Here is a 12,355-nt window from a genome sequence, read left to right as displayed (position 1 = left end):
TTGATTGCTCCTATATAATGTTCCCTCACCTTCCCTCTGTTAGCATAATGAGAGCTACTCAGTTGCCTTTCATTCCCTGACCACCATTTCACCCTTATTCCAGCTTGAAGTTGTTCCTTATTTAGCTATCATGCTCTGTAGTCACTCTTTGCCAAAGAAGACACATCTAGCAGCACTTAATCCTTGACTCCATGCCCAACCTCACGACAAATCAATAGTAGATTTTATTTTCAAATATACGTTTACCCATTTTGGTGTCCCAAGAGAAATCATAACAGATCATGGAGCAAACTGTGATGCTAACGATGTGAAGCCTAGCAAATCGACTTCAATGGCAAGGGTTTTATGTGGTTAACCCATAATTGTGTTGAGATAGTTCACTTGTTGATCCTCCTGGTAGAGATTTGGTGGCTTATCATTGTAAATTCTCACCATCCAATGATATCTTGTAAAGGATTCCATCATCTCACTCCTCTATCATGTAAGTGCTTCCTCGAGCAACAGTTTAAAAAGATCTCCTGCTCTGTCGTTCCTTTTTCCATGTGAAGTTTTCAGTGCCAATGAAGATGGTATTCCAAAGGTTGTAGTATTTCAAGTTTGAACTGCTTGTTCCCTAACCTTGTTCGGGACAAGAGGAACCCCGCTATGATACCACTGATTCAGATAGTCAGAGGAATGAGACCAAAGAAAGTGATAAAATAATAAGAACTAGAAATTTCCTAGCAGGTCACCCATCACATTACTATTCTAGCCCAAGGGCTCTTAAATGTAGAGTTCTCATGGCCTTGATGCATTAATGTTGGTGAAATCCAAATTGTTTAAAATTGAAACTTTAACAAATAAAAAAAAGAATATATCACGATGTAAAAATAGCTAGGAATATGACACATTGCGTAAGAGAAATATCTAGACAATAACATAAAAAAAATGAAAATATTTTTATTGAATACGAAATATAGCATAAGACTACATTAGGATGAAAAGATTGCTTTAAATCACGGTCAGGTCCCATATTTATAATTTATATGGGGATATTTCACCAAGATCCATGCCTCTCATTACATTTCAAATACCATGGTTTACAAAATCCATGGGTGAATAGAATACCATGGGAAATTTTAATAAATTAAGATATCATGGTGTTGTAACGACTACAACCACCATACAAAATTTTTCCTTAGCTTCGTTTTGGAGCCTCCCTACCAACCATCCTTAGCAACATATCTTACAATGTCAAGTACATAGGATTCATTTGTTTTTCAGTGGATTTCCAGCCTGTGCATGTCAGTTTAGTCCACTCCCTTCACAAGCTGCCATTCTAGACTTAAGCTATTTGTTGGCTGAGCAGCTCCCCCAGAAAATTGCGCAATTCTAGAGGGGAACCAGCCTTCTATCCAGAAATTTCACAACCTATTGGGTGGCTTGCTGAGCTTCAGAATTGTGTAGAATAGTCAAACAAGCTTCCAAGAGAAAACTATGCAATGTAGCCTAATACTACAGCTCAGTCCATAAATTGCGCAACTCTAGGAGGTAGTCAACTGTTGACCCCATAAATTGCAGAATCCCTCAGGGATAGCCAGCCCAGCTCAACCCAAAAACTACTTGAATTTTCATCCCAGGCTTGTGAACCGATGCATGTGCCTTCAGGTTAACCGGTTCCCTCCGAGACCGAGCAACACTGATTTGTGTGCATGGGTTTCTTTTTCCCAAAATAGAAAAAACCAACATGAAAAAAGCAAACCTAGATTTTAGGGATCTATTTTTATCAGCTGGAGGTTACATGAAAATATCATTTTAGAAACTTCCCTCCAAGTGTCGCTTTTTCCTAGATATGTGACATGCACATCATGAGCCTCAAACTTATTTATTAGACACTACAGAGCTCATTATTCACATCGATCTTGGAGCTCCGACATCCCACAACACATCTAGGAGTCTTTGCCACATTTATCTCAGCTATTTTCAGAGAAGTCCGCTTTGCATGCCTTTTGAAACATTTATGTCACTTTTTGTGTTTTGGCTTGTGTGAGTGTTGTCTGCTTGATTTCTTTGAATGTTTATTTTCGTTTGCATGAATGTTAACCTATACAAGCACCATTTTAGTTTTCATTTGCATCTCACTACCATTGCATGCATGAGACTATTTTTTCACCGACGGTGGCCGATGCGGTGACTCGTCTCACATGCATGCATGTTTTCTCGTTTTCTATTTCTTGCATTCTTATTTGCATGCATGATCATTCACTCTTGCTTACACTCAGTTTCACCATGAATTTAAAGCTTCACATGTTTTTAGTCGCCCGTCAACGAGTCCGGGCAACCTTGGCTTGGGCCTTGCCTTGTCTGGACAACATTGCGCATTTCTGAGAGGGAAGGCTCTGCCTTCCTCCCAGAAAATACGCAAAACTGGCCAGACATTGTCCTTTAGGATTTCTCTGCGTAATTCTTAGAGGCAGTGATCTGTTGGCCCAGAACATTGCGCACTGTAGTCCCTGAGCTTGTAGGATTTGATGACTTAAATTGTGCATTGCGCAATATCCGCCTCTAGTAGGTTATCCTGGATTGCACATTCCACAATTCTGGCAGTCAACCAGCCTCCTGACAGTCTAGAGTACCTTTTTCATAGTTCTGGCAGTCAGTCTCCCAGCCTCATAGTGAAAATTGGGCAATCCTTACCATCAGTCTCCCGAGTATGTTGCAGCTCAGTCCTCAAGTTTGACTTGGTTTTCAACTGATAGACTACTTTCCATGCATGTCGCCATGTCTCTGGGTATTGTATGTGTTCGTACATCTCTCCGCAATTCAGGTTTGAAGGCCTCCAAGAGAGTAGGGTCAAAGGACACCGACGGAAGTGCAACTGGAGATGTGGTTGAGCAAGTGTCTACGAGTTTTCTGATTTACGAAGACACCAAGCCACTCATAGACAAAGACATCAAGCTGAAATGGCAGGACATCAATGATACATTCTCAGGCATATTTGCGGAAGATCTGGAAGACCACCGGGTCTATGTGAATATTCACAAAACTGGCTTGTATCAAATTACATGCAGGTATCCTGTGTTTCCATGTGCGGACATGATACATTAAATCATCTTGCACATTGATCCTGAGACGATGGCATTAAGAAGTGTCGATGGGACATATATTTCTACCTTTAGGGCATAGGACTATTAGCAAATGTACCACTTAGTGTAGTCAATAATCATAATGGAGACACCCTTCAGTAGACCCAACAAGAGTGAAAAATCTAGGGATATCTTGAAGAGCTGGGTGAAGGAGCTAGCCAAATTCAGGATGACACCCAACCAAATTTACAAGACGAAGATATTGTGGAAGGCATACCAGTACTTGATCATTTTTTCATGTCACTTGTATGGACAAGAGAGCACGAAGACCTTCTCGAAGAGTTGGGTCATTGCGTTGGACCAACTAGCTAGTGAAGGAAAACCATGCAACTGGTCCGACATGTTGGCTCACAGGCTGAAGGAATAGGTAACAGGAGCTCGACAGCTATCCAAAGGTTAGTAAGATGAAATATACATGTATGCATACATTCTGGATGCAATCTATGCCTGTTAGAAGTTCCCAGTCTTAAAGTGGGTATGTACATCAACGAAAACCTTTGTACACACTTATTGCTAACTTTTTTCTGGATGCATCTTCTGCGGAGTCATCAAACAGTTGTCAAACCATTTTGTCACCCTGATGTACAAGATGATATTTCAGTAGGATCCACCTTGCATGTCGAAGGTAGAAATGGAGGCATTGATTGACATAGAGGATTTGTATGCCTCACCTTTCGGCACCTTCATATGGATGTACAGCACAGAGAAGCCTCTGCATGTTTTACCAATGTTCTCCATGGACAAACTCATCATGCAAGAAGTGTCGTACCACATCTCGACAGGACTATTAGCTAGACTACATCGGAAGAAGAAGGTGCCTTGGCCTGCTCTTCCATTGTGGATCGGGTTGTACAAGATATAGAATCTTAAGCATGTTGATGCTGAGATAGAAGAGTTCAAAAGATTTACTTTCGGCACCAGAATATTCAATCCGTACGACCCGCATTTCTTTGTAAAGGACCACTGTGTGAGAGTGAAATTTCCTTGGATCCATGGGGCATGTCATTGGGCTGAAGAAGACCCATGGAGATATTTCCATAGCTTCTCTAGGCTCAATGAACCTATTGGCATAGTTGTGGAATGGTTAGCAAAGTAGCGCAAAGCAGCATCTAGGAGAGCACCATCATCAGCAGTAGCAGGGGGTAACATACCTACGTGTGACAAAGACAAGAGAAAGATTGTTGATAGTGCATAGGTAGAACAAATCTGCAAGTTCAAATCAGACCCACTTGTGGAGAAAGAAGCTTTGGAGATAAAGGGGAAGAGGTGATAGCGCGACAGGAGGAACACACAAAGGTAGAGAGATAAATAGAGGATGGAGGAAATAGTGAAGGAGTTGCAAGAGTTCAAGAACCAACTCCAAGAAGAACGAGAGCTGCACAGATAGGGGAAGGAGGCATAATAGGGAAAGACACAATAAGAGGCACAACATGCAAAGATTGATGAAACTACGCCCATATGGTTGTAGACTAATCCGAGCAGCTGGCACAAAGCAGACAAGGTGAGCAATCACAGGAGAAGGACTTCACTCAAGAGATTGAACAGATACTTGAGCAAATGGATACAAAGACGGGGTAGCCAGAGTCAAAACAAGATATCGACCTCATGCTTTACAACCGAGAGGTCAAACCACCGACTTCACCAGATACGGAAGCAGAGCAAGTCTTGATCGATCAAGGAGATACTGAGATCCTTGAAGACAATATGGAAGCAGATATGCACAACATATCATTCGATGAGTTGTAGCATTGAGTTGTGTGATCGTGCAAAGTGAATACTCTGAATGTCCACACATCTCTTGTGCAGGTTGAAGAACAAGTGATCATATCTGATGTGTGCAAGAATCCAGCAACATTAGCCAATGCTACTAGATCATATGCCGAAACCACCAGCTCAAGTGTTTGCTTCTTAATAGCATAGAATGAGTGAATGGATAAGGACTTACAGATGACCAAGCAGGGAAGAGAACATGTTACAACATCCACCAGAGCAGATTTGAGGAAAGTGATACTGGATGAAGTATCGTCCCTTGATAGAATCATGCGAATGTTGTATTCCAGATTTCGTACAATGCATAAGGCAGTTGTCCATCTCAACAGTTGGTAGCAACGCTATGCTAGGAGAACACATATCTTGTCAAATCTACATACTGCTATCAACCACATGAAAACACGGATAATGAGATACAAGGGAGCCCTGTTACACTTGCCCAAGTTGATGAATCCCAAGGCAGTAGAGTTGAAGGCACACATCTTGAGTTAGATCCGAAACTATGAGGAACTCCCGCAACTCATCACCAGTTTGTAGGCTTCACATGCACGGGTGTTCAGAGCCATGGATGTTGTTGTTCATTTGCATGTGATACCATCTATAGGGAAACTCACCGAGGTAAAGACAAAGAATCAAGTCTGACTAGAGATGGACACGTACTTTGACGAGTTGATGTGCATAACCACCAACGCAGACTTGGTGATCAACACAGACACTATGCATCAGTATGTCACTAGTCTAGCCACACTCAAGATGATGGTGCACATGTTATAAGATGAGTTTTAAAGAGGAACCAAATCAATGTACCTTAATGCAACAGAGGCAAGAGTTTGTTTCCAGAAAGATGTCACCACAGAGTACATGAACACCATCACGGACTACCAAGCTTGGCATCAATTTTCCACCATCGACCATCATGAGGATGTCGAAGAATTGGTCTTCCCATAGTTGTTCAAGTCTTAGTGATGTCTTGCATGGCTTGCTCAAGCCTATTTTGTCTCACATGGGTACATGTGCAAATTGTATGTAACATCTTGTCAAGTGGAAGTCCAAGTGTCGATAGTTGAATGTAACAATCATAGAGAAGTTGAAGAGTCACAAGGGTAGGTGAACAGTCACAAAGGGGAATGTCAAGGATCACCCCACCCTTTTCTATTTATAGAACCTCATAACTGATTGTAGAGGCTTTTGGGCAGCCAAGCTTCCAATAGGAGTATCTTAGAGAAATCTTGGAGAGTATTGTAATGAGCCTTGACTTCTCCACAATGCAGAGCTAGTACATCTCTTTGGAGGAGCAGGTGGCAGTGACTGTAATGTTCCGTTATCGGGATTAGTGGTTGGTCATGGTTGTACTGTATGATTGGAACTTTCACTTCTTAATATAATAGAGCCAACACGTTTCATGCATATGTTGTTATTGTATTTCAATTATCTTGGTTACTCTAATGATATATGTATTTGTTTTCTTACGCATGTATGTATAAAATCTTTCTGTATATGTATGTATGAATCTTACCAAAATGTGTTGTTGGTTTAACCATCACTTTGGATTGTTGGTTCAACTGCCTTCTAGATTGTGATTCATCTTTTCTCATGTGTCCCCTTCCAAGCCACATGTTCCCACAAGTTTCCAGGGGGCGCACTCACTCCACCTTCCATGTGATGGAACCATTCATGCACCTTCCTTCACTTGCTACACATGTCACACCCTTGCTACGAACAAGGAAATCTTAATTACCTCTGAGCACAACTGTGGTCAAGCCAATAGCATATGACCCACTGCTAGGACTCCTACACCAAACGGTCTGAGGTCTAGTTGGGACTTCTTACTGGGTAGATCCCCTGACGTGTTGGCGGGTCCAACACAATCAACACTTCTGGCACTATAAGGAGGACCAGATGACAAGCTGTGTCCTCTCATCTTGTTTTTAATTTTCACACATCCATCATGGATATTGTTGTTTAGCCTCCATTTTGTCCAAATTTTCATGATTTAACAAAATAATTTTATGCCTGTACTAAGTGTCTATAATCATTATTATTCATTTTGTGCATTATTAAGTTATTATCTAGAGGCATTTAGAGCTGACAGTAGTTGATATATGAACTCTTCTTGTTTTGTTAATTTAATGTGAAAATTTCATTAATGTCAAGCTCTTTTGTGATAGGTGCTAACATTCCTATAGTATCAATTCATATACCAATTGTGCATGCACTAGCTCTGCCTACACCAACATGCCTACACCAACATGCCTCCACCAACATGCCTACACTAATTTGGGGCTTTCATGCATTGACACATCTCTAGGGAAATATGAAAGAGGTTTTTGTTAAAAATATTGTTTGAACACTTCCAAATAAGCTAAAATACACCCAGGTCATACGGATTTATGTTTAGGCAATAATTAATGTCTCAGCCCCAAATTCGCAGCAGTTTCCAAACTGCCAACTTTTGCCTCGTTTTCCATGTAGGTGAAGGTGAATAGAGAAATTATGGAACATGGGTTTTGGTCCCAGTATAGCAAATTGACAAATCATCAAACCGATTTCTAAAATTCGTAATGGTATAAAAGTTACATAATGGTCTTTGAGGCAGTTTTCTAAAAATAGATTGTTTTTCCATAATTTTAGCATCTCAGATTTCAAACAGTGATTTTCGGGCACGATTTCTGAGGCAATGGATCTGAACCAGAAAATTATGAGAGAGGTTATTGTTGAAAATATAACAAGATAGATTTCCTCCAAACAATTTTCTAAAATTCGTAATGGTTAAGGAGATACACAGAGTTCTTTGGAGGCATTTTGTTAAAAAAACCAATTTTTCCAGAATTGTAGAAAACGACCAAATTTGGGAAATTCGTGCCAAATCTTCATTCCTTCAATGGGTAAATGGTTGTACTGATATTATATTGATGAATATCAGTTGGGATTCAATCCCCATGTTATTTGCTAAAGAAACTATCATGTAAAAACCAATATAAAAGAGAGGAGCTACGTAGGTGGGAGGAGGATGACAGTTTGTATTTTGTAAATTGTATTTCAGTTGCAAAATAGGGAATTAAATCTTGCTGTGCAGGGAAGGAGGAGTTGCACACCAATGGGATGATCCCTAGAGGGGACCACTGGAGCTAGCACTACATTATTTAATGAATTTGTAACAAGACTTCTGAAATGAATTTCCTTGGTTTCTACTATGAAATGAGTTTATTTGGAAATCACTTCTAAGTAATTTTGTTTCTCCATATTGTTCTGAAATTTGTGACTTAATCGCTGCAACGGAAATGAGCTGGATGGTTGGGCCCACCAACCAGTCTGTTGCCCCAAACCTCTTAACTTTCTTTTGTTGCATTTTAGTTTGCTTGGTGTGAGTGTGATCTTAGATAATTTCACAATTTCATTTCATAGCTCTTATTTCAGTCATTTCATTTTCAATTTCATTCGAAAAATTTTATTTTACTGTTCTGGTTATTCAAGTTTAATATCAATTCTTTTGGACGTATTTTGATAAAGGATGAACTAAAGTAAACGACGAATGTTTTAATTGTGTCTCTTATTTATTCTTACAAAGATTTACCCTGATAGCATTGCTGCATAACAAAGTTTATTTCCAGAATAATGGTGAAATAATTTTTGATCAAGAAGTCTGGTTAACTTAACTCAACATGTATTCATGATTGCCTTTGAATATTATATGAGACAGATTCCTGTACTTTTATAGAAAAACATTTATTCTTGCACTTTTGCATAAAAACATTTATTCCTGCACTTTTGAAGCAGATGTCAGGATCATCATAAGGAAAGATTATGAATATTGTTGACAAAACACTCACAGAATTCTTCATTATAATTAAATGTTGCATATATTATAAGGAATTATTTAATAAGATCATGCCAAACAACACGAATTATATGTTGGTTCTTATTGCATATTTATCTAACAGTTAAAGTATTGAATTGTCTTTAAGAGAAGCAGTTCATTATTATCTTGATTCTTAGTAAAGCATTCAATTATTTCCTTAGATTAGTTGGAATGAAGTTGTTGTGTGATTTCTATTTTAATTGCATCTTTGCAACATAGCAATAATGTTTTAAGAGGTTTCACATTCTTTATTTCTTGAATCAAATTCTTTTCAATGAGGCCTACATTCCCTTGTCCCCTAGACAACTGAGGAAGAGTTACTACAGGACTTAACTCAACCCAAAAGAGGAGCTAGAAGTAGATTCCCAGAGTGTGTTTACTTTTCTTTGAAGGGTCTTGTTTATTTTTCTTGAATGATGCTCCTTTTGAATTTCTTGCAAAAGCTTGGTTTTTATTCAACAGATCCCTGAGGTCGTATTTTGGCATATATTGTGCTACGCCTCTAAGTTTACTTACCTGGATTGACAAATTAAATGTTGGTGTAAATCTTGCATTTATACCGCCTGATATTTTGGTGTCGTTGTCAGGGTGGCGCTTAGGGGCTTGACCTTGGTGATCTACCGCATTTGTTTTTTTTCCTTCACTTAGTTTCTCTTGCAATTTTATGTTCTTTCAATTTAATTCTTCCCTACACTGTTGCTTTAAGGTTTCTCATTTTCTCTTATGTTGAAGGAACCCCCCACCCTACATATACACCATTCATGTTCTAACGAATGTACCAGTTGGCTTGCTAAAAACAAGAAAATGGTATTTTGAGGAATCATCTAATGAGGAATATTTATGCTGCAACAAAGACATACAATTCATCCAATGAAGAATTAACAATTGAAAATTTTAATATTTTGATTGAACATAAAATGATATCATTAAATATTTAATCTCGAAATTGGATGATTTGCAGGAAGAGTGGGAGCACGATGAAAACCCACCGCTTATCTTTTGCGCCAACTGTAAAAAGAAACACCTCCTTGGAAAGTATCCACTTAGTAGCTTCAAAAATTGCAAAATTTGTGAAGAGGATCATCTAATGGAACATTTCCCAGCACTACCAAGATTACTATAAGTACTTAAGAAATCAAGTAAGGAATTGAATCGATTACTAGGTATAATTCAAAGCCCCTTATCATTTGATACTTGGAATAATGCTTATTTTCCTGAGTAGGTTTCTCAACATGTTTATAATCCTACAATTTCATGGAAAACTTTTAATCCTCCTCCAATCCAATATCCTACTTCATGGTCGTAGTTGCCCTCTCCTTGGCCCTCATCCTCGAGCCATATATCACCATGGCCTCAAGAATCGTTTGGATCCTTATCTCTAGGGAAATCTCCCATACAAATTCAATCATATGAGCACCAAAAACAACCACAATTTCTTTCCAATGCACCATTAAGTTGTCCTCCCCAAGGTCTCAGCCATATGTGCAACCTTACCCTAGCCTAAATCCTTACCCTACCCCTTATCCTAATCCTTACCCTACTCCTTACCCTTACCCATACCCTAGATCTCATTCAAACCCTAATCTGTACCCTAACCCTAGTCCATACCCTAGACCTAACCCTAGTCCAAAGCCTAATCCCAATCTAAACCCAAGACTTAGTCTAAGCATTAACCAAAACCCTAGCCCAAACCATATCATAAACCCTAATCTAAACCATGAGGTTGCACAACAGTTGGAACCACCTATTCTTCTGGTTGATTCCCATGTTGAACAAAATAATACATCTTCCATGTTTGGAAAGGGAATGAATTTGGAAACTTCCCCCATTACTGCTGAACATTCACCCCAGGAATTTATCATTCAAAGACCACTAGAGGAGCAATATTTCATTGGAACTTGTTCTCAAAATGTTATTGAAGCTCAAAACCCTAGAATCCCTCTCAACCATTCTTGTGAATTTGAAAACCAAATATTTGAGCCTAAATTTGAGGGATTTGTCTTTTATCTTTCACCAGATTCTTTGTGCCTCCAAGAGAGTGACTATAAAGCTGTGGAAGACTTGCATCAGTTAGAGAATCATACATATGTGGATTTCATTGAATCCTGGTTTCGAGCAGTCATCAAGCCACCTTATTTCCTCATCATTCGAAAACTCTTGGTACCATATCAATTGAAGCAATTTGTTTCTCAGACTTTGGTATGCCTTGAAGTCTATTCTTTAAAACTAAGTGTGAGTATAATCAGCATTTTTTTGTGCACTTGGTTGCATTGGAAGTCCTCCTATACTTAAAAGGGAGTCTTCCACTTCTTAGGGTAGAGTAGGGTAGAAGAATAAAGAAATGCCATGAATAAAGTTGTTACAACAATGCAATTGGGGTTTTGAATTTCAAAGCATAGCCACTGAAATTGCTTTTAATCCACATCAGTTTTTAACACACACATCTGTGACAAATCTTGTTGAGTATGATTCACTCTAATAACTCATGATTTTTCAAAAGTAACCATGATTAACCACTCTAATAAAGTTTTCATATGAAATATATATTTTCAGTTTCCCTGAGAAGGTACTATTGGAGAGCCCCTTATGGTGGACCACTCTTGTAAAGATCATAATAAGCTATTCATGAGAACACTAGCATTATTAACTTAAAGAATCTTTTAGTCATTATCTTGGATATTTTTAATAAATCTTTAAGGTAGAGGAACTAGCCAGTAATGATTAGTCATTGAATGCTTTTCACGTCATCCCGTACTCTTAAGGAGTAGATCTGTCTCCCCACTTATTAAGTAACCTTTAAGGTTAATCACGATCAGGATTTATAAAATATTTAGGGGAGGATAGGAGGTCTCGTGATGATCTGACCTACCACAATCATGAGACCTAACATGCATGACATTACTGTTGTTGGTCACCAAGCCAGAGTAATGGCTTTCAGCTGAAAATCTAGAAGACAGGAGGTCTCATCATGAGCAGCCTGTTCATCCATGTTATTTCTTGTGAGTGGCACTTCCATCAGCTAGTTACCAAGCTAGGATAGTGACCTTCATCTAATTTTAGAAAATTCAAATAAGCTAACTCTAAATCTATATCTAGTAAGTGGGACACAAGCATTTCGTTGGGTTAAAAGACATCTCTGCCGAGGTTATAGACACCTGCGGGTAGTAAGGCCATGTCTATGGTATTAAAATTAATTGCATACTATGAATTACTCGGTCATCTTTCTCTTTCCATAAAATTCATCATTTTATTTCTTGGATAATGGTTTTAAGATGCTTTGAGTTCTATCTTTCAAAAATTAGGAATATTTAATGATGTGGTACCCTTAGTTTAGGTAAGTCTTTGTACTGGATTAAGGAGAAATTTACTTTCGCATCTGTATGGCAAAAAATTTAGAGTGTTCAATTTGTTGATTGGTCCAGGAAGGTGTCATTTTGTTCTATTTTTATCTCTGTTTTCTGGTATCATAACCCACTTATTTTTTTATGGTATTTAGAGTGATGAATTGCTCAATGATGATTTCTCACTAGGTGTTGATGGAAAAAAATGTGCATTGATTGTGGTCGCCTATAAATAAGCACTACATGACCTTGGCACATGA

Source organism: Pinus tabuliformis, chromosome Q (genome assembly GCF_031772625.1).
Source record: "Pinus tabuliformis cultivar Carrire ecotype Pingquan chromosome Q, CPIR1, whole genome shotgun sequence".
Lineage (NCBI taxonomy): Eukaryota > Viridiplantae > Streptophyta > Pinopsida > Pinales > Pinaceae > Pinus > Pinus tabuliformis.
This window is presented reverse-complemented; position numbering follows the sequence as displayed.